This window comes from Citrus sinensis, chromosome 9 (assembly GCF_022201045.2).
Source record: "Citrus sinensis cultivar Valencia sweet orange chromosome 9, DVS_A1.0, whole genome shotgun sequence".
Classification (NCBI taxonomy): domain Eukaryota; kingdom Viridiplantae; phylum Streptophyta; class Magnoliopsida; order Sapindales; family Rutaceae; genus Citrus; species Citrus sinensis.
This window is the reverse complement of record NC_068564.1, coordinates 20,303,081-20,323,770: the sequence shown is the minus strand read 5'-3', so window position 1 is coordinate 20,323,770 and position 20,690 is coordinate 20,303,081. Positions and strand designations below refer to the sequence as shown.

The 20,690-nt window shown below is 36.0% G+C and overlaps 1 long non-coding RNA gene and 1 pseudogene across 1 annotated transcript; one reads left to right on the top strand and one right to left on the bottom strand.

Moving 5' to 3' along the window:
* Positions 1-391: 391 nt before the first annotated feature.
* LOC127900006 (uncharacterized) lies at positions 392-840 on the bottom strand. The gene is made up of 2 exons (XR_008051911.1): positions 688-840; positions 392-604 (listed from the first exon to the last, which is right to left on the bottom strand). It is a non-coding gene; the product is annotated as an uncharacterized LOC127900006 (long non-coding RNA).
* A 13,485-nt stretch (positions 841-14,325) lies between these two features.
* Positions 14,326-14,407, top strand: LOC127900180 (small nucleolar RNA R71; annotated as a pseudogene).
* The last annotated feature ends 6,283 nt before the right edge of the window (positions 14,408-20,690 follow it).

The window sequence follows — 20,690 nt, the reverse complement described above, 5'->3', positions numbered from 1 at the left end:
TGGCACCTCCCAGGCTTGGGTTTTTTATCTGGGCTTCTAAGCCCGGGTGTCTTCCTTCAATTTTTTCTTTCATTTCTCTCACCCAAATATCAACAAGCAACATGCATGCACATTTCTTCTATATCATATTACAAGGTTTGATAAATCTCAAGCTTTAAAAAAGAAAATAGTCAAATACAAACCTATAACATACTAACAATCCAAATTTCACACAAATAATAAATAAAAATTGCTTCAGTCTACTTTCTACTACCTAAATTCATCCAATTTATAACCTAAACTCATTCAATCTATATAAAAAAAAAATTAATTCAACAATACAATAATCACACAATAAATCTAAATAACATCCAACATATCATAAGTTCATAATTATAATACTAATTATCAATACAACATACGAAAATCCTAAAATGTTCAATAACTCAAAAAATAGTTCATAAAAGATTCAAAATATTCCTATGTAAAATAAGTAAATAACAAGTTCATGTCTAATTCCCAAAAAAAAAAAACGTTCATGTCATGCTGCTCGACGCTTGTGACCTATCATCATCATCAGAAATTACCACCTCTCCAGTAAAAATCTCATCTTCTGGAGCTCCACCTAGCAACAAAAATAACACATTATTATTCAAAGCATTTTAAGCAAACAAATACTACTAAAATATAATTCAAATAACTTTATACCTCGAGAAGTAGAAGCCCACATCCAATTCTAAGCACACATTAAGGCTTCCAAAGTGTCAAGAAGAAGTTTACTACAATGTGGACTCAAAACTACCCCCGGTATTAAAAGCTGACTTAGAGGCAACGATGGATACAGGAATGGCTACGATGTCCTTAGCTAACTTAGCCAAAATAGGATATTGGCTTGTGTGCATCCTCCAAAAGGATAAAATATCATAGTTTGGAGTGGAATCCAACAATTCCTCATCTAAATACCTATCCAACTCCGACTTAGTTACCTTAGCATGCTTATTTTCGCTTTGGAATATTTCAAACTCATCTACATCCTAATACTTGTTTGAATTCGAACAAGATTCAAAATAAGAAATTTTCAATCCAACATTCTGCCCACCACTCACAATCCCTACCTTCGATTCATATTCTTTCACTAAATCATGACAAAGCTTATGTGCACGCTCAATATGCTCATCTGTTGTATCACCATATATCTTTGGGAAATAAAAAAGAATTAACATCATCTTATATTTTGGGTCAAGTATAACAGCCACAACTAACATCGGATGAATGTCATTCTAATATTTATCAAATTTTTCAGCCATTTTATTAGGCATAATCCTAATAGCAAGGTTATCAGTGGTGCACCATTTATTAATTGACAATTTCATTTTACATATCAACGGAAAGAACAAATTAGCATTTGGGTATTTTGTACCCAAAAACATCTTCGTTAACATGTAAAATGATTTCAAATGCTCCACCATTATGATTGCCAAATCCCACTCCTCATCACTTGGCAAGCTCTTATACTGAGGCTCACGTTGTTCCAAACTGAGAAAAAAACACTTCTATACATCAATGCTACTTCAAGCATGGCATAAGCAGAGTTCCTACGAGTAGGACAATCCAATTTCTTTTCGGTGATTTGATTTTTTTCTTTCTTTTTATTATTCTTTTGCTAATTGAAATTATTTTTGCATAAGTGTGTTTGTTTAACAATTAAGTTTTTTTTCTTATCATTGTTAATCATGAGTACCATACTTAAACCGTTCCTCCTGAACATTCTTAAACCACTTCAACGTGTAAAATCTCATCTCAAAAGACAGATTCGATTTTGTAAGACACATCGTATTTGGGCTCTGCAACCACCAGAGTTAGTATCCTATGTTGAGGGTTTAGAAAGCCAACTAAGAGACATTGAGAAAAGTGTTTACGACATCCAGTTGGAGCTTGAGGTAAATTCAATAAGAGGACGATTTTAATTTTCTTTGTGTGCTTTAATTTGTTTTTCTGTTTGTGTGCTTTAGTTTGTTACCCGGTGAAGTGGCGGATAACGGTACTCCGTGACAATCAAGTCGGTTACTTCAGTTTCCCATAATAACTGATAATCTGAGGCGAAGGTATGGACAGAAACGAGATTCTAGCGAAGCTTCACAAGCGATTCCCTTCACTTCCTCAGAATGCCCTCCTTACAATCTATAAAGCCTGGTCCGAACGCATGCGATTGCTCATGAGGAATAACATACCTACTGACATCCGTTGGTTAATCGAGGCTAAAGTACGATTGGTAGGTGAGTTACCTCTAAAATTTATTGAATACATGCCTGGTTGTGGTAAAGGAAATTATGTAAGAAAACGACGAGCTCGAAGAATTTCTGTTGGAGCTCGAAGAATTTCTGTTGCTTGTCATAAGTGTGCCAGAATGAGTTGCGATAAAAAACCATATTCTTTAGGAATGATGTCTGATAACAGAGAAGATAAGATTCAATTCATTAAGGAGGGCTTGAATAAGGAGTCATTGGATGATATCCTTTTGTCTCTTGAAACGCATCCCAGTGGATATGTGCAAGGAGCGATTCTCCAGTTATGGCCATTATTCCAGAAAGAGCATGCACAATATAGTCTCGGGAATCTGACTATAAACGACCATGTTTGCCAGTTTATAAGAAAACTGGATGGGAAGCCCATCCTCGACCCATAGAGGGCGTTCAATCTGTTTCTGGACGTAAAACCAGAGGACGATGTGAGCCACAGTCGCAACTACCTGTAAATATCCTTTTACTTCACTGTTATTTTATTTCACTGTTGTTTTATCATTTGCATTATTGTCTTTAATAATTTTATTTTATCATTGTTTCTTTTTCTTTTTACTATTTCCTTTTTGACTCGCTAACCATGTGCTTTACGCGTTATTTGACACTGACATGCCATCTCATACACAGTTGTGATTCACTGTCACCAAGATTCTTAAATAAGACTTTTTGTTAAGCACTCACAAATTGTTTTTGAGAAATATTCCAATGGCAGCTACTTCCAATAGACAATTCAAGAACATTTGTGTGCTTTCTGGATTTAACTATGGCAAACATAAAGAGTTCGTTGAGGCAGCCGTAGATATTAGTCGAAGTATAGCAGAGAAAAAATTACACTTAGTGTATGGAGGAGGTAACCGAGGGTTATCAAAATTGGTCTCAGAAGCTGCTTTTGTCAGAGGAAGCCAAGTGTTAGGCATCATCCCAAGAGTCCTAAAACCTTTGGGCAGTTTGTCTGACTCACCGACTGGAGAAGAGATAGTCGTCTCAGGTATGCAAGAAAGAATAACTGAAATGCTTAATCATGCTAATGCTTTTATTTTCCTTCCAAGAGATCTTGCAACACTAGAGGCACTTATCACACTAGTATCTTGGGCCCATCTGCACATTCACCAGAAACCCATCGGTTTGTTAAATGTCAATAACTTTTATGATTACTTCATCGCATTTCTTAACCATGTAATAAAAAACCATTTCATTCCTTCCAATGCGAAAAAGCTTTTTATTTGTGCTTACACTGCTAATGAGTTACTTGATTTGTTACATGCTTAGAGACCAGAGCCAGATCCCTGGACCTTTGTGTTGGAGCGTCCAAATAATGACGGTAACAGTAGCCGCAGTAAGAAGTACAAATTAGATTTAACTCTCCGCTTGTAAATATTTTCTTCTGTGTTGCACCACCCAGGTGATATCTTCTAAACTCTACTTCTTTCCTTTAAAACATTGAGGAAAATGTTTCGTTCTGGTTGGAGGGAGGGAATAGTTGACAATTGTGGAATCTTGGTTAAGTTTTTACTGATTTTTTGTTGTAGAAACTAACTGTTGCTAACTTTTTGTGTTGAAGATGGCTGAATATGGAGTGTAGTGACTCTAGAAACGCATCTTCATCGTTTAAAGAAAAATTGTTTTCTTCATCTTTCTCCTTTATAAATATACATTTTTAAATTTTTGAGTCAAAGATGGCTGAATATGGAGTGTAGTGACTCTAGAAACACATCTTCATCGTTTAAAAAAAACAAAAAAAAATTGTTTTCTTTTTAAGTGTAACTTTTCTAATTAGTTTTTCTGCATCATTTTCACATTTCTGCATGCATATTTTTCTTTCACGTTTAGAATAGGTTGGAGGATAGGATGTTGTTTGAAAAAAAGAAATTTGTGTGATTTGTTTTAACATTGGATGACATGATTAATTTCAAATTTTAGTATTTGTATTATCTTTGGTCTTAAGTGATGTTATTGTTGTGCAAATTTTAATGTACTCGCAAGCGCACGAATCTATTGTAGTATAGATCAATGGTGACGAGTGTCGATCCCACGAGGAGGCGGATTTTAATTATGTAGAATTAATTTTGTGAATTGGTGATTGGATCTGTGGTGGAAATGATTTGGAATATGCTAAAACTTAAATTAAAATAGTGAGAATAAATTGAAGAGAATTCTATTGAAATGACGTACTTGGGTATCTGGATCCGTATCAACATGCATCATGGGCTAAATAATCCGTATTAATGACAATTAAATCATGAGGGGGGAATCCACACCTCATGAACCACGCTCTAATCAATATGGTGCTAAGGGCTTATCGTGCCAAATAATAATAACCTTGTACTAGAGGGCCGGTGAAACCAAGGCGGTACTAGACAAGATTAGTATTATTTGTCGACGAGAAGTCAAAACATCCACAAAAACTAGAGGGGAAGAGAAAATAAATTTACCAAATTAAGCCCATGACACATGCTCAGACTTCACCTTCAACCCAAGCTTGAAAGAAAATTAGCCACTCATAATTGAACTAGGGGCAAAATGGGAATTTATTAAAATACGAAGAAAATACAAGATGGAGAAGGAATTACAGAAAATGGATCCCAAAAATGGATTCAGAGCTATCAAATTAGGGGGGAGAGGCCCCCTTTTTATAGATACATGGAGTAAATCATGGCCATCGGATTAAAAACAGTTTGGACGCTCAGGATTGCGCCACGTCATCGGTCAACAGTACGCGGTTTGACCACGCGGATGAACAGTAACACGGTTTGACCCGGAGGAACAGTAACGCGGTTTGGTTGAAAATAATCCTATGTGATGCATGTACCTTACGCGAGATTTTTCGTCTATTGATATGCTGCCACGTCACCATCAACAGTACATAAGAATTTTAGCCCAACAGGATCGTGACACCTCATCAGTCAATGCCACATCATCGGTCAATGCCACATCATCCTCCGTCTATGTGAACAGTGTCGTGAACAGTAACGTATACAGTACCGTACATGTGAACAGTGCCATTTTTCCTTTTATGCTCCTTCGAAGGTTTTCGACCGTCCTGAGTTTAAAAGTGATGTCCGTTTTGCCATCTGATCTCTCGTTTATTGTGAAATGACTATGATATCCCTAAAATACATAAAATACTTAATTAAAATAAAACACACGGAATTAAATCAAAAGAATGTTAAATTCATAAAAGTAAAGGTGTTAGTAAAACTTGTAGTGTAAAATGACGATTTTCTCCTTTATAAATATGCATTTTCTAACACTCAACACACCCCCCAACCAGCTTATTGCTGGTCCCTAGCAAATGAAGCGAAAATAAAATTCAAATTCAAAATGATTTTTTTTTAAAAATTTAGAAACACTCGTGTTTATTCAATCAGATTAATGATAGCAATCAAATAAAAGTATAAGCATTATCTCCAGTCTAAAGCAACATCACACTCACATCAACCATCCACATGAATTAGCCCAGTAGACTTTGTTATATCTACTTTCAAGAATGACATGTCAAACCCCAGAATCTCACTGGAAGTAGTGACACTCTCACAAATAAATTAAACCCACTAAAAATAGTCACTACAATGAATGGTAATTGAGAGAGAAAATAATAAAGAAGTGATATCACATGCTCTCACCAAGATGAAATAAATATGCCCTCAGCTTAGAAATAATACGATCTTAAGTCAAACAAAAATGCTAGTCAACTCACTTTATTTATCTTTTTTTTATTATTATTATTATGCATCACTACATCTTTTTAGCCCATATAACTAGCTTCTACTTCAAACTATAGTTCCCTAAAATCAAGGACTTTTATTAGGACGTAACGTAGGCTGGGGACATGGCTAACAAAGAAGGAAAATAAGGAAAACAAAGTGTATGTTTGAGAAAAATGCAGAGAATTTTTTTTTTTTGGAAGTTGCAAGGTGGATTTCACCTATTATTTTTATTTTTATTCTTTTGAAACAACAACTTTTGTTTTTGTTTTTTTTTTCTTTTTTTTTTGGCATAACTTCACTGAACAAAATAATTATTTACATTTTTCTCAAACATAAATAGGTGATGGAACTTATAAGACATCGGGTAATACTCCAAATCGGAGTGGGTCAAGATGATAAGTTGACAAAGAAAAGTTTTTTTTTTTTTTAAAGGCTCAAAAGGGTTAACTATGGATATTTAATAAAAGGGATGGCTAGAAAGGCTCAAACGGATCAAAGATGGCCTTTCCATCGTCTTTTAGGGCTCTAAATAATCATCCATATCTATTAGTTAGATGAGCCTCCCAATGTAACAACACACATTTTTTTTCTTTTTTCTTTTTTTTTATTTTACAATTTTTTTTAAGGGTTAACTCAAAAGCAATTTAGAGATCGTGTGTAAAATAATAAACTGCTAAGCTGTATAAAGAGTGGGCAAAAGGGTTATTCTCCAAGAAAAATAATAGGCTCAAAAACTCACTTGGTACTTATTATGACATGTTCATTCCTTCAAGTAACTCATATTTGTCTCCGACATCAACATGTAGAGTAGCAAACATAATGTAACATCACTTAAGACCAAAGATAATACAAATACTAAAATTTGAAATTAATCATGTCATCCAATGTTAAAACAAATCACACAATTTTTTTTTTTAAACAACATTCTACCCCCCAACCTATTCTAAACATGAAAGGAAAATATGCATGCAGAAATGTGAAAATGATGCATAAAAAACTAATTAGAAAAGTTGCACTTAAAATGATAGAAAACGAAAATGGTGTTTTTTTTTTAACTTAGAAGATGCGTTTCTAGAGGAACTACACTCCATATTCAGCCATCTTCGACTCAAAAGTTGGAAAATGGATATTTATAGAGGAGAAATTAAAAAGAAGAAGAAAAATGAACATCAAAACTTAATAAAGAAAAAGAAAAATTTGTATTTGTTATTATTATTATTATTATTATTATTATTATTTTGTTTTTTTTTTTTAATTTTTAAATTTTTTTTAAACGATGAAGATGTGTTTCTAGAGTCACTACCCTCCATATTCAGCCATCTTCAACACAAAAGTTAGCAACAGTTAGTTTCTACAACAAAAAATTAGTAAAAACTTAACCAAAATTCCACAATTGTCGACTCCCTCCCCCCAACCAGAACGAAACATTGTCCTCAATGTTTGAAAGGAAAGAAGTAGAGTTTAGAAGACATCACCTGGGTGGTGCAACACAGAAGAAAATATTTACAAGCGGAGAGTTAAATTTAATTTGTACTTCTTACTGCAGCTACTGTTACCATCATTATTTGGATGCTCCAACACAAAGGTCCAGGGGTCTGGCTCCGGTCTATAAGCTTGTAACAGATCAAGTAGCTCATTAGCAGTGTGAGCACAAATAAAGAGTTTTTTCGCATTAGAGGGAATGAAATAGTTTTTTATTGCATGGTTAAGAAATGCGATAAAGCCATCATAAAAGTTATTGACATTTAACAAACCGATGAGTTTCTGGTGGATGTGCAGATGGGCCCAAGATGCTAGTGTGATAAGTGCCTCTAGTGTTGCAAGATCTCCTGGAAGGAAAATAAAAGCATCAGCATGATTAAGCATTTCAATTATTCTTTCTTGCATACCTGAGACGACTAACTCTTCTCCAGTTGATGAGTCAGACGAACTGCCCAATGGTTTTAGGACTCTTGGGATGATGCCTAACACTTGACTTTCTCTGATAAAAGCTGCTTCTGAGACCATTTTTGATAACCCTCGGTTACCTCCTCCATACACCAAGTGTAATTTTCTTGCTGCTATGCTTCGACCAAGATCTATGGCTGCCTTAACGAACTCTTTATGTTTGCCATAGGTAAATCCAGAAAGCACACAAATGTTCTTGAATTGTCTATTGGGAGTAGCTGCCATTGCGATACTTCTCAAAAACAATTTGTGAGTGCTTGACAAAAGAAATCACATTTAAGAGTCTTGGTGATAATGGGTCATAGTTGTGTATGAGGTAATATGTCAGTGTCAAATAACGCGTAAAGCACGTGGCTCGCGAGTCAAAAAGGAAACAGTAAAAAGGAAAAAGTAAACAGTAATAAAATTATTAAAGACAATGATGCACACAATAAAATAATAGTGAAATAAAATAACAGTAAAGTGAAAGGATATTTACAGGTAGTTGCGACTGTGGCTCACATATTCCTCTGGTTTTACGTCCAGAAACGGCTTGAACGCCCTCTATGGGTCGAGGATAGGCTTCCTATCTAGTTTTCTTATAAACTGGCAAACAGGGTCGTTTATAGTCAGATTCCCGAGACTATATCGTGCATGCTCTTTCTAGAATAATGGCCATAACTGGAGAATCGCTCCTTGCACATATCCACTGGGATGCGTTTCAAGAGACAAAAGGATATCATCCAATGACTCCTTATTCAAGTCATCCCTAATGAATTGAGTCTTATCTTCCCTGTTATCAGACATCATTCCTAAAGAACATGGGTTTTTATTGCAACTCATTCTGGCACACTTATGACAAGCAACAGAAATTCGTCGAGCTCGTCGTTTTCTTGCATAATTTCCTTTACCACAACCAGGCATGTATGCAATAAATTTTGGAGGTAACTCACCTGCCGATCGTACTTTAGCCTCGATTAACCAACGGATGTTAGCATGTATGTTATTTCTCATGAGCAATCGTATGCGTTCGGACCGAGCTTTATAGATCGTAAGAAGGGCATTCTGAGGAAGTGAAGGAAATCTCTTATGAAGCTTCGCTAGAGTCTCGTTTCTGTCCATATCTTCGCTTCAGAATATCAGTTATTATGGGAAACTGAAGTAACCGACTTGATTGTCACGGAGTACCATTATCCGCCACTTCACCGGGGTAACAAACTAAAGCACACAAACAGAAAAATAAATTAAAACACACAAAGAAAATTAAAATTGTCCTCTTATTGAATTTACCTCAAGCTCCAACTGGATGTCGTAAACACTTCTCTCAATGTCTCGGAGTTGGCGTTCTAAACCCTCAACATAGGCTACTAACTCTGGTGGTTGTAGAGCCCAAATGCGATGTGTTTTACAAAATTGAATTTGCCTTTTGAGATGAGTTTTGACACGTTGAAGTGGTTTAAGAATGTTCAGGAGGAACGGTCCAAGTAAGGTACTCATGATTAAAAATGAAAAGAGAAAACTTAATAGTTAAACAAACACACTTATGCAAAAATAATTTCAATTAGCAAAAGAATAATATAAAGAAAGAAAGAAAGAAAGAAAAAATCAAATCACCGAAAAGAACAAAAATCAATTCAAATTTGGTGGGTCACTCAAATTTATTTCGATGTCTTCTCCATGTGGTTGGTATTCTAGATATGGCTTTAATCTTTTACCATTAACTTTAAACGTAACACCGTTCTTTGGGTCCTTAATTTCAATTGTCTCATGTGGAAAAACAGTATGAACAATAAATGGGCCAGGCCAACGAGAGCGTAACTTACCTGGGAATAGGTGCAAGCGAGAATTGAATAAAAGCACTTTCTGACCTGGAGTGAACGATTTTCTCATAATTTGCTTATCATGGAAGACTTTCATTCGTTGCTTGTAAATCTTGGCATTTTCGTATGCATCATTGCGAATTTCTTCAAGTTCTGCCAGCTGTAATCTTCTTTTTGAGCTGGCTTGCTGCATGTCAAAATTGAATTTCTTGATGGCCCAATATGCACGATGCTCGAGTTCCACAGGTAGGTGGCAAGCTTTTCCATACACTAACCTGTAGGGTGACATCCCAATCGGGGTCTTGAAAGCCGTTATGTATGCCCATAATGCATCATCAAGTCTTAATGACCAATCTTTTCTGTTCGGCCTCACCGTCTTTTCTAATATGTGCTTTATTTCTCGATTGGAGATCTCAACTTGGCCACTGGTTTGCGGATGATATGGGGTCGCCACTTTGTGTGTGATTGAATACTTTGTCAAAAGAGCCTTGAATGCTTTGTTACAAAAGTGGGCACCACCATCACTGATTATCACTCGAGGGAATCCAAAGCGTGAAACAATGTTGCTTTTCAAAAATGTTATCACCACCTTGTGATCATTGGTCCTACATGGAATTGCTTCTACCCATTTCGATACGTAGTCAACAGCAACCAATATGTATTGATGGCCAAAAGACGGGGGAAAGGGTACCATGAAGTCGATACCCCATACGTCAAAAATCTCAACCACTAAAATTGGATTTAGTGGCATCATGTTCCTTCGTGTAATGCTCCCCATTCGTTGACACCTATCACATGAAGAACAAAAAGTGTAAGCGTCTCGAAATAGTGTTGGCCAATAGAAACCACATTGTAAAACTTTAGTCGCTGTTTTCTTAGCACTGAAATGGCCTCCACAAGCTTGTTCATGGCAGAATGAAAGGATATTCTGAATTTCACTTTCTGGGACACATCGTCTAACAATTTGATCCGCACAATACTTGAACAAATACGGGTCATCCCAAAAGAAATTCTTTATCTCTGCAAAGAATTTAGCCTTATCTTGCTTGGTCAAATGCTCTGGAAGTTGACCTATAACAAGATAATTCACGATGTCAGCATACCACGGTAATACTTCCACATTCATCAATTGTTCATCAGGGAATGACTCATTTAATGGTAATGGCTTTGTAGTTGCGTCAAAATGGAGACGAGAGAGGTGGTCCGCCACAACATTTTCTGTCCCTTTCTTATCTTTGAATTCCAAGTCAAATTCCTGCAAAAGTAACACCCAACGAATTAGTCTAGCTTTTGCATCTTTCTTTGTGAAAAGATATTTAAGAGCAGCATGATCTGTGAATACGATTATTTTACAACCAATGAGATAAGATCGAAATTTCTCCAATGCAAACACTACTGCTAGCATTTCTTTTTCAGTAGTTGAATAGTTCAACTGTGTATCATTCAATGTCATACTAGCATAGTAAATAACGTGGGGAATTCGATCAACTCTTTGTCCTAATACTGCTCCTACTGCATAATCAGATGCATCACACATGAGCTCAAATGGTAAGCTCCAGTTTGGGGGCTGAATGATGGGTGATGATGTCAACAACTACTTTAGTTTTTCAAATGCCACAAGACATGAATCATCAAAGATAAAAGGTACATCCTTAGCAAGTAAATTGCATAAGGGTCTAGAAACTTTGCTAAAATCTTTAATGAAACGTCTATAGAAACCAGTATGCCCAAGGAAAGATCTTACTTCTCTGACTGTTTTGGGTGGAGGAATATTAGAAATGAGATCCACCTTGGCTTTGTCAACCTCAATCCCTTTGCTTGAAATGATGTGACCGAGAACAATACCTTGTTTTACCATGAAATGACATTTCTCCCAATTTAAGACCAAGTTCTTCTCGATACATCTCTGCAAAACTAGTGTTAGATGATGTAAACATTGATCAAAACATTGATCACCAAAGACAGAAAAATCATCCATAAAGACTTTAAGGAATCGTTCAACCATATCAGAAAAAATGCTTAACATGCATCGTTGAAATGTAGCAGGTGCATTACATAATCCAAATGGCATTCTCCTATATGCAAATGTGCCAAAAGGGCAAGTGAAAGTAGTTTTCTCTTGATCTTTTGGTGCTATGGGAATCTGATTATATCCTGAGTAGCCATCTAGAAAGCAATAAAATTCATGGCCTGCTAATCTATCAAGCATTTGATCAATAAATGGGTATCAATTTTCTATAATCAATGCATACACGTCATCCTGTAGTTACTCTAGTGGGTATCAATTCATTATCAGCATTGGTAACTACTGTGACTCCTGACTTTTTGGGAACGACTTGTACAGGACTGACCCATGAACTATCAGAAATTGGGTAAATGATACCTGCATCTAATAGCTTAAGGACTTCAGTTCTAACAACTTCTTTCATGTTAGGATTTAACCGACGTTGCATCTCCCTAGTAGTTTTAGCATTTTCATCAAGGTGAATGTAATGCATGCAGTCTACTGGGTTTATACCTTTAATGTCTGCTATGGTCCATCCTAATGGCCCTTTGTGCTCTTTCAAAACATCTAACAACTTACCTTTTTGTTCGTCATTGAGGGATGCTGAGATGATTACCGGTATAGTACTTTCTTCTCCCAAAAATGCATATTCCAATGTGTTGGGCAATGGTTTGAGCTCGAGTTTTGGTGGTGATTCTGATGATGGGATGAGTTTCTTCTCTGATGGTGCTAGTTGTTCAACTCTTGACTTCCATTTATTAGTGTCCATAGATGGTGTTGAGTCAAGCAGGGCGTTGACCTCATCAACCCATCTGTCAATATCAAAATCCAAACCAAAGTGAGTTAAACATGTTTGTAAAGGATCATCACTAAGGTTTGAAACAAAAGTATCATCAACTAATGCTTCAATTAAATCCACATCAACAATTCCATTATCTGCACTGTGAGGTTGTTTGGCAATGTTGAAGATGTTTAGCTCCATAGTCATGTTGCCGAAGGACAACTGCATATTTTCAGTCCTGCATTGAATGTGAGCATCCGCAGTTGCCAAGAAAGGTCGGCCTAGGATAATGGGGATGTGCTTCCTTGAATCCTGTATTGGTTGAGTGTCAATTACAATGAAATCAACAGGAAAATAAAACTTGTCTACCTGGATAAGCACGTCCTCCACAATACCACGAGGTATTTTCGTGGACCGATCTGCAAGTTGTAACACCACTGGAATTGGGTGTAATTCTCCTAGTCCAAGTTTCACAAATACTGAATAAGGCAACAAATTTACACTAGCTCCTAAATCCAACAAAGCATTCTCAATTGTGTGGTTCCCTATGCTACATGAGATAGTGGGGGAGCCTGGGTCTTTGCATTTTAAAGGAATTTTATGTTGGAGTATAGAACTAACGTTTTCTGTTAAAAATGTCTTCTTTTGAACATGCATATTTCTCTTTTTAGTACAAAGGTCTTTAAGAAACTTGGCATAAGATGGAACTTGTTTAATAGCATCAAGTAAAGGGATGTTAACACTTACCTGTTTGAAGATTTCAAGAATCTCACCTGTGGATTTTTCCTTCTTTCCTTTAGCTAACCTTTGAGGAAATGGAGCTTTAGGAACATATTCTCGTGGGTTGGTTTCTTCATTTTCCTCCGATGGTGAGTCATCAACATTTACAGGTACAATTTGATTTTCTTTTGTCACCAGCATCTCCACTTTGTTGTCGACTTCTTTTCATTTTCGCAAGGTCATGACTGCTTTGACCTCTCCATGCTGCTATGGTGAACTGGTACTTGCTTCATGTACTCCTTTAGGATTAGGCACTGGTTGACTTGGAAACGTGTCTTTCTCAACAATCATTGCCAAGGTCTGAACTGAAGAAGCAAGTTGTCCCACCATCTTTTCGAGGCTTGAAACTGATTGGGCTTGTGAATTGAAGCCTGCTCTCAACTCATTTCGTAGTCCATCAATAGTGCGGTTTTGTTGCTCAATCGTAGAGTGAGTAAGATTCTTGAGATTCTGGAATGAATCCTCTCATGGTCTGGGTTGAGAGTAGTTCTGGTTCTGATTGTATGGTCTAAATGGGGGCTGAGAGGCTTGAGGAACTTGAGGAATTTGTTGCATTGGTGGAGCTGGAGCTGCTGGTCTATTCTGTTGGAATCCTTGAGACCATGAAAAATTGGGGTGGTCTCTCCATCCAGGATTATATATGTTGGAGTATGGGTTGTAATTTGATGGCTTTCTCATTACACCTATGGCATTTGCTTAATCTGAGTATGAGTCATGGTCATGTGGTTCTGTTGATTTAGCAGTCGATAACGATGCTATTTGTTGAGCAAGACCTTCAACTATCTCCTTGACTTCTTTGATTCCCGAAGTTGACTCGCCAATTTGAACCTCATTTACTCCTTTAATTCTTCTAGTATTCCTGAGTGATCAGCTTCATTATTGGGAATTATCCACTTATCGCTGGAAGAATTCCCAAATCTCTGATGCACTTTTTGACATTAGCTCTCCTCCACTTGTTGCCATTAGCCATTCTTGCACATTCGGCAATAATCCCTCCAAAAAGTATTGGCATTGGTGCCATTTCTCGTACCCATGATGTGGACACTTCAAGAGTAGCCCATTGAATCGCTCCCATGTTTCAAAAAACTGCTCGTCTTCTCTCTGAGTAAACTCTGAGATTTCCCTGCAAATAGCATTGGTTTTATGTACTGGGAAATATTTATTCAAAAATTTCGTTACCATTTGTTCCCATGATGTGATGCTATTAGCAGGCAAAGTATTTAACCATAAACGAGCTCTATCCTTTAAAGAAAATAGGAATAATCTGAGTTTAACATCATCGTCTGAAAAATTCTCATATTTAAATGTTTGACAAATGGCATGAAAATCATTCAGATGATTATATGGGTCCTCATTTTCTAAGCCATAGAATGTGGGGAGACAATTTAGCACACTAGGTTTTAGTTCAAAATTTCTAGCAGCTACATTTGGGTATTTTATGCATGATGTGCTCAAATTAGATAAGGGACTAAAATAGTCCTTAAATGGCCTCTCTTGTGGTGCTTGTAAATCCATTCCAAATTTATTTTTAATGTGCCTGTGTGTGCGAAGTGTTTTTTCTAATTTAAGGTCTATAGGTTCAAGATTAGGTAATAATGACCTACGACCATGCATGCAAAACAAATAAAATAAAAATAAAGATGGAAACAAAACAAATAAAAATAAAGAAGAGTGAGAAATTACGATACTAACCTTATTGCGCTATTACAACCTTTCTATAAAAATACACAAAAACAAATACGTGAAATTAAATTAACTAAAAATAAATTAATAAGATAAACAAAAAAAATTTCAATTGAAAATTAAATTACAGAATTTTAAAGAAGAGAAAAAGAAAAGAAATACTAACCTTTAAATGTAGATTCATTTTTTTGTTCTTTTTCTTTTTTTTAATAAAAAAAAATACAAGAAAACAAATAAAAGAAATTATTCACAAAAATTAATTCTATGAATTAAAATTACTTACCTCCCCAGTAATGGCGCCAAAAACTTGTTTTGCAAATTTTAATATACTCGCAAGCGCACGAATCTATTGTAGTATAGATCAATGGTGACGAGTGTCGATCCCACGAGGAGGTGGATTTTAATTATGTAGAATTAATTTTGTGAATTGGTGATTGGATCTGTGGTGGAAATGATTTGGAATATGCTAAAACTTAAATTAAAATGGTGAGAATAAATTGAAGAGAATTCTATTGAAATGACGTACTTGGATATCTGGATCCGTATCAACATGCATCATGGGCTAAATAATCCGTATTAATGCCAATTAAATCATGAGGGGGGAATCCACACCTCATGAACCACGCTCTAATCAATATGGTGCTAAGGGCTTATCGTGCCAAATAATAATAACCTTGTACTAGAGGGCCGGTGAAACCAAGGCGGTACTAGACAAGATTAGTATTATTTGTCGACGAGAAGTCAAAACATCCACAAAAACTAGAGGGGAAGAGAAAATAAATTTACCAAATTAAGCCCATGACACATGCTCAGACTTCACCTTCAACCCAAGCTTGAAAGAAAATTAGCCACTCATAATTGAACTAGGGGCAAAATGGAAATTTATTAAAATACGAAGAAAATACAAGATGGAGAAGGAATTACAGAAAATGGATCCCAAAAATGGATTCAGAGCTATCAAATTAAGGGGGAGAGGCCCCCTTTTTATAGATACATGGAGTAAATCATGGCTATCAGATTAAAAATAGTTTGGACGCTCAGGATTGCGCCACGTCATCAGTCAACAGTACGCGGTTTGACCACGCGGATGAACAGTAACACGGTTTGACCCGGAGGAACAGTAATGCGGTTTGGTTGAAAATAATCCTATGTGATGCATGTAACTTACGCGAGATTTTTCGTCCACTGATATGCTGCCACATCACCATCAACAGTACATAAGAATTTTAGCCCAACAGGATCGTGACACCTCATCAGTCAATGCCACATCATCGGTCAATGCCACATCATCATCCGTCTATGTGAACAGTGTCGTGAACAGTAATGTATACAGTACCGTACATGTGAACAGTGCCATTTTTCCTTTTATGCTCCTCCTAAGGTTTTCGACCGTCCTGAGTTCAAAAGTGATGTCCGTTTTGCCATCTGATCTCTCGTTTATTGTGAAATGACTATGATACCCCTAAAATACATAAAATACTTAATTAAAATAAAACACACGGAATTAAATCAAAAGAATGTTAAATTCATAAAAGTAAAGGTGTTAGTAAAACTTGTAGTGTAAAATGACGATTTTCTCCTTTATAAATATGCATTTTCTAACACTCAACAGTTACGCTATGTTTGCTACTTTACATGTTGATATCAGAGACAAATATGAGTTGCTTGAAGGAATGAACATGTCATAAATAAGTGCCAAGTGAGTTTTTGAGCCTATCATTTTTCTTGGAGAGTAACCATTTTGCCCATTCTTTATACAACTTAGCAGTTTATTATTGTATACATGATCTCTAGATTTCTTTTGAGTTAACCCTTAAAAGAAAATTGTAAAATTAAAAAAAAAAGAAGAAAAAAAAATGTGTGTTGCTACATTTGGAGGCTCATCTAACTAGTAGATATGGAAGGTTATTTAGAGCCCTAAAAGACGATGGAAAGGCCATTTTTGATCCGTTTGAGCCTTTCTAGCCATCCCTTTTGTGAAATATCCATAGTTAACCATTTTGAGCCTTTTAAAACAAAAAAGAAAAAAAAAACCTTTTATTTGTTAAACTTATCATCTTGACCCACTCCGATTTGGAGTATTACCCGATGTCTTATAAGTTCCATCACCTATTTATGTTTGAGAAAAATGTAAATAATTATTTTGTTCAGTGACGTTGTGCCAAGCAAAAGCAAAGAAAAAAAATTCAAAAAAAAATTCAAAAAAATAACAATAATAGGTGAAATCCACCTTACAACTTCCAAAAAAAAAAATTCCTCTATATTTTTCTCAAACATACACTTTATTTTCCTTATTTCCCTTCTTTGTTAACCATGTCCCTAGCCTACGTTATGTCCTAATAAAAATCCTTGATTTTAGGGAACTATAGTCTGAAGTAGAAGCTAGTTATATGGGCTAAAAAGATGTAGTGATGCATAATAAAAAAAAGAGAAAAAAAAAGATAAATAAAGTGGGTTGACTAGCATTGTTGTTTGACTTGAGATCGTATTATTTCTAAGCTGAGGGCATATTTCTTTCATCTTGGTGAGAGCATGTGATATCATTTTTTTTATTATTTTCTCTCAATTACCATTCATTGGAGTGACTATTTTTATTGGGTTTAATTTCTTTGTGAGAGTGTCACTATTTCCAGTGAGATTTTGGGGTTTGACAAGTCATTCTTAAAGGTAGCTATGACAAAGTCTATTAGACTGATTCATGTGGATGGTTGATGTGGGTGTGATGTTTCTTTAGACTTGAGATAATGCTTATACTTTTATTTGATTACTATCATTAGTCTAATTGAATAAACATGAATGTTAAAAATATATATATATATATATATATATATATATATATATTATTTTGGATTTAAATTTTGTTTTCACTTTATTTGCTAGGGACTAGCAATAAGCTGGTTGGGGGGTGTGTTGAGTGTTAGAAAATGTATATTTATAAAGGAGAAAATCGTCATTTTACACTTCAAGTTTTACTAACACCCTTACTTTTATGTATTTAACATTCTTTTGATTTAATTCCGTGTGTTTTATTTTAATTAAGTATTTTATGTATTTTAGGGGCCTCATAGTCATTTCACAATAAACGAGAGATTAGACGGCAAAACGAACATTAATTTTGAACTCAGGATGGTCGAAAACCTTAGGAGGAGCATAAAAGGAAAAACGGCACTGTTCACATGTACGGTATTATTCACGTGTACGGTACTATATACGTTACTGTTCACGACACTGTTCACATAGACGGATCGATGATGTGGCATTGACCGATGATGTGGCATTGACTGATGAGGTGTCACGATCCTGTTGGACTAAAATTCTTATGTACTGTTGATGGTGACGTGGTAGCATATCAGTGGACCAAAAATCTCACGTACGGTACATGCATCACACAGGATTATTTTCAACCAAACCGCGTCACTGTTCAACCCGGGTCAAACTGTGTTACTGTTTATCCACGTGGTCAAACCGCGTACTGTTGACTGATGACGTGGCGCAATCCTGAGCGTCCAAACTGTTTTTAATCTGATGGTCATGATTTACTCCATGTATCTATAAAAAGGGGGCCTCCCCCCCCTAATTTGATATCTCTGAATCCATTTTTGGGATCCATTTTCTGTAATTCCTTCTCCATCTTGTATTTTCTACGTATTTTAATAAATTTTCATTTTGCCCCTAGTTCAATTATGAGTAGCTAATTTTCTTTTAAGCTTGGGTTGAAGGTGAAGTCTCAACATGTGTCATGGGCTTTATTTGGTAAATTTATTTTCTCTTCCCCTCTAGTTTTTGTGGATGTTTTGACTTCTCGTCGACAAATAATAATAATCTTGTCTAGATACCGCCTTGGTTACACCGGCTCTCTAGTACAAGGTTATTATTATTTGGCACGATAAGCCCTTAGCACCATATTGATTAGAGCGTGGTTCATGAGGTGTGGATTCCACCCTCATGATTTAATTGGCATTAATAAGGATTATTTAGCCCATGATGCATGTTGATACGGATCCAGATACCCAAGTACGTCATCTCAATAGATTTCACTTCAATTTATTCTTGCCATCTTAATTCGAAATTTAGGATAATCCAAATCATTTTCACCACAAATCCAACCACCCATTTAGAAAATTAATTCTACACACAATTAAAATCTACCTCCTCGTGGGATCGACACTCGTCACCATTGATCTATACTACAATAGATTCGTGCACTTGCGAGTTCAATAAAATTTGCACAACAACTATAACGAGATTTAACCACGCTTTGATTAGAGCGTAACCTAATCGTATTGGCTTGGTCAAGTACTAAAATGATATATACTATTTTCTACCCTTCCAAACCCGCTTCACTGCCTTCACCCTATCAATGGGTATCAAAGCAGATCTACGCCAATTACACAACTTTCCTGGCCACCATATCCGTCCACCACAAATCACGTAAATCATCCATCACCATTCATCCAAAAAAAAAAGAAAAATTAAAAGTCTACAAATTTGACCCTAGTCGTCACATCCACCTCCGCATTTGTTGCCCACCACTGCCAGTCAGCCAGCCAACAACATCACCAAAACCTGCAAGCTCTCCACCACTCACTGCCGCGAAACCGCCATGCGTTTTCGACAATCCTCATCCCCCATCTAAACTCCCATATGCCACTGACTATACCCTACCATAATACCACCAATTCACCATCATAGCCACTGAAAATCCACCAAAAAAGCTACCACCGTGCTAAGCACCACACGTTCGACTATAACCCACATTGATTTGTTAGCAATCACCACTACCAATCTGTCCACCATCACCAACTCTTTCTTTTCAGCCAATCTCTGCCTACATTTGCCGCCTCATTCATTGGAATCAAAATAAACCTCCAACTGCCGCTTGACTTCATTTTTTTAATTAAATTGTCACGAACCGAGTCAAACCACCAACACCATCACACTCACCAACCTCAAATCTACCAGATCTGACCATCACTACACCCAAATACAAACACTAGTCGCGGGCCACATTAAACCCCAATTCAGTCTTATTACAGTTTTGCCACTGGCTTTGAATTTGTGATTGAAATATTCAAAATGCATCATACTTTGGACGCTTGATGGAAATTGCAGTCCTGAATAATTTCTTTCGTGGTTAGATAAGGTTGACCGAGAATACTTGATTAGATTGCAGAAGTATGACCAAGTGCTATTTGTAGTTGATTTTATATTAACAGAGAGTGCTTTAGAATAGTGGACCAAAGTGCAAAGGCGTAGATTACTTATCAAAGATCATTTTAAAATTACTTCATGGAGACATATGAAGCGAATGTTGAGATTGAGATTTATTCCTCTTGATTATTATTGGGTACGACAAGGCATGAAATAAGTTTTTAATTATGCTTATGAGTTTGAACAATTTTATGTATGCAAATATTATTATAAACCTGACAAGGATACAATTACAAGATTTGTGAGGGCACTCAGTTTATATATTAAAGACAAGATGCCTATATATACTATATACACTTTGCAACATGCAATTCTTATAGCAATGCAAATTAAATCGCAAATTGCAAATCAGAAGAGAAAAAAAGCCAAGCATTGAAGCAATTAAGTCAATCTCATACTCAACACCAATTTGAGATCCCTAGTTCTATCACAAGCCAACAGCTGAAGTGAAAGACATACAAATGAAAGAAGTCTCTCCACGTGTTGAAGATGTCCTAA